This window comes from Tupaia chinensis, unplaced genomic scaffold, assembly GCF_000334495.1.
Source record: "Tupaia chinensis unplaced genomic scaffold, TupChi_1.0 Scaffold000567_1, whole genome shotgun sequence".
Classification (NCBI taxonomy): domain Eukaryota; kingdom Metazoa; phylum Chordata; class Mammalia; order Scandentia; family Tupaiidae; genus Tupaia; species Tupaia belangeri.
The window spans coordinates 3,171,340-3,174,896 of record NW_006160080.1 but is presented as its reverse complement, the minus strand read 5'-3'; the positions used below and the strand labels follow the sequence as shown (position 1 = coordinate 3,174,896).

General features: G+C 41.6%; 1 protein-coding gene across 1 annotated transcript in view; it reads right to left on the bottom strand.

Annotated features, from left to right (window-relative positions):
- Nucleotides 1–3,557, bottom strand: part of PPEF1 (protein phosphatase with EF-hand domain 1) — a 125,994-nt gene that overhangs the window by 118,844 nt on the left and 3,593 nt on the right. The gene's annotated exons all lie outside the window — the stretch shown is intronic.

The following is a 3,557-nucleotide window of genomic DNA, read 5'->3' as shown; positions in this document are numbered from 1 at the left end:
TGAACCGATCTGTGAAAGGGAGAGTCACTTCCCTTCATCATCAGAAAGTAAAAGGAAAGTTGATCTATAATTTAGTTGAATTTCCAAAGGAAGAGGAGGTGAAAGCTTGAAAGTACTGGAGACAGAAATGATGGCAACAGCCACCATTCTGCTATCTTTTGAGGCCATCCAGGGGTGGTCTTGTTCCCAGGGCCTCACGCTGACTCGAGCTGCATCCCCAGTAATTTTCCTCCCCAATTCTTCCTAGCTGGTTATACAGCATACGTGTTTTCAAGCTTACCATCCTTAGACTTTGCCAACCAGGACTGAAAGGTCCCAGCCATAACCATTCCATAACCCCATCCAAGCTGCTTTTTGGCCCAGTTCCTTTCTGCAATTGGGAGCCACAGGAGAGCGAGCAAAGTGGTTATCTAGTTTGCTATTTAATCTAATGGAGTCACTTTAAAAATAACTGGAAAGGCAGCTTTGGGCTTCTACACTCCGATTAGCATATTAAATCTTGCCAGAGGGCCTCATTATGAGGCAGGACAACCATACAGGTTTCCATGACCAGGTCGCAAGACTAGGACCTGATGAGGCCGCTACACACAGTGTAAATGATAGCATAATTACTCGAGCTCCCTCAAAAATAGTGGACAATGTAGCTATTGGGTCATCGGAAAGTCATGACATATTTTTCTGTGTTTTTCTATGCAGAAATGCATAGAAAATGACTTTGATGATCCAATAGATGGCTGGCTTCCTGGCCGAATTCCTATTCAATCCACAGTGATTAGATGATGGCTATGTCTAGATACAGTTGTTCAAAATGTCACCTCCTCTGTGTGAAGCCTTTCCTAAATCACCAAAGGGAAATTAGTCACTCTGTCTTCTGGCTCTCAAAACCATGTGTGTGTCCAATTATAGAGCTTCCCAAAGTACACTGTAAGTCCCTCTTTCACATATAAAGTCCTAAAGGGAAAAGATCTATTCCATTTCTCTTGGTGTTCCTAGCATCAAATGCAAACAAAGTACTCACTAAATATTTGCTTAGACACAGAGAAAAAGAGAAAGAGGGAAAGAATTCATGGTTTAGGTAGTTATTTTAATGGCCAGTCTCTGGACCATGAATTGAATCACTCATGCCCTTTATATGATTTCTTTAAAACTTAGAATTTGCTTTAAATGAGTAACATCACTGTATTTTTCTGTTGTACAAAGAACACTGAAATGTTATTTTGAGCACCCCAAGGAGTCCTATAGCCAGCCTCCAATTATTCAACGAACCAGCACCAACGTGTGTGAACAAATCACAGTAACAATAATACTTACCACACTTACTCTGTTCTAGGCACCTAGTAACTCTACATGTGTTACTCTTATTTAGTCCATCCACCATCCTATGAGGTACAGTCTATAGTTATCTCTATTTGTACCTCAGGAACTACAGCTCAAAGTCAAACAGCAAATAAGAGGCAGAATTGGGATTGAAATTGGAAACCTTTGACTCAAGAATCTCTACTTATAACTACTACATTATACTGCCTGCATTAACACCTTGTGCGTTTGCAAAATTCACGTTTTAGCCTCTTCTGAGTTGTTCTCTGGCTTTTTTATAACTGAACAGGGATGTGTTCTCCCAGTCTAAAAAAAAAGACAAAATAATGGACAATATAATGTTAATAGTTCTAAACCCACTCATCAGCAGATTTATCCCCCTGACAGTCAAGGTAGGTTAATTTATCTCTCGATGCACACATCATCATATGAAAACAGCCAACGGGAAAGATGAGAGATCAGTTTCCCCCGGGAAAGGCCATGGAAACAGCAAATCATCCTTAACTAAGATGTCATGTGCTCTTACGCCCAACTTAACAAATGTTTAGTGAGCACCTCCTATGTGACCCACACTGTGTTGAGGATCAGAGATACTAATGACAAATTAAATATATATAACTGGGTGGGGCAAACACTTTGGTAAATAAGAAATTATAATAAAATTACAAATGAAAATCAGTCTTCCTTATTGGAATATAAGCTCCATAACCCATAACAGTGCCAGGCATATATCAATGATCTATTATATGAATAAGTGAAAGCAATATGGGATGATAAAACCTCTAATAGGACAGAGGGTGACACTACAAGGACACAGAGAAGGAGTACTATCCCAGAAAGAGGGAAGAGAGAAAGCTTTCAAGAAGAAGTAATATGCAGGCTGACACCTGATGATTAAGCAGGCATTAGCCAGAAGAAAAGAGGTGGGGAGAGAAAAGGGTGTTCTCATTGATAATACACAGTCTACAGTACTGCACGAGAATGTGAAATGGGGAAACTAAAATTCGGAATGAATGCATTACTAATGCTAATGTTGTGATCAGACTGACAGGGAAAAGAGAAGGCACCCATGTGTTTAAGACAAAAAATATAATAGCTGCCCTCTCTACTTCTGTAGGCCAAGCTTACTCTGTCTTAGCTGCCTCCCCTTTCTTTCTCACTTCCCCACTCCCCTGCTGAATTTGCTTTCACCTTCCAAATAAACTTCTTATTCTCAAATGCTTGTCTCAGGCTCTGCTTCTGAGGGAACCCAAACCAGGACACTTGGTTAGTCCATGTTTGTGGCGAACTATGGCATGGCAGAGGAAAGTGGAGAAGGCTGGTTATGTCACAATGGGGAGAGAGGGCACTGTAGGCAACTCTCTGCAATTTCACACACTTCCTGGAGCTGGCCACAGTTCCAATGCCTGCCAAGGTGAAGTAATTCTAATGGGCAACTCCTATTATTGATCATGATACACTCTGAGGAGAATGCTAGAATCTAGGCAGAGCAGCCAAATGGTGGAGTAGACTGAGAAAATGACAACATGTGCAGATCTGTGTGGTGGGAGGTACTTAAGGTATCTATTTGTTTGTGGCCCCTGAGACCTCAATGTCCAATAGTACCAAAGTGGGGAAGCTCAGAAGGGCTTGCCTCCAGCTCTGGCAACTCTCAGGTAGCCTTCTGGCCCAAGGGCCAGTGATAAGTAATCACACCCAATCGCCACCTCCTAACATCTAGTAGCCTCCAAACTTAAGAGTACTTGCCTCACAGCAGATGCACAGAGATCTGCTGGGGAGCAGAAAACAAAACATTAGAACTCATATTTCCTTTTTAAAATCTAGTTTCTTATTCTTATTAACTTTTTTATTTCCTTATATATATGTTTGATCATGTACAAAATATATGAGTTCAGTACTAGTTGTTCTAGATTAAGCTATATCAAGGGTCTATTCTCAAAAATATGGTATTGCGGGACCAGCAGTTAGCGTAATGGCTACATCACTGAACTCCCATGTGGTCGACCACGGTACGAGCTCTGGACCCGGTGGCTTAGATTCACGCTGGGCGTGTGTGTACATGCCCAAAATCCCAAGAGGAGAATGGAGGAGAAGGGATTGCAGCATGGTCATCCCCCCTGGGGGGTGATTTCTTGCTTTCTGTCTCTCTGTCTGGCGCGTGCACGCGCCCTATAGCAAAAACCTCTACAAAAAAAAAAAAAAAGGTATTGCAAGGGGTTTATGATCAAAAAAATTTACAG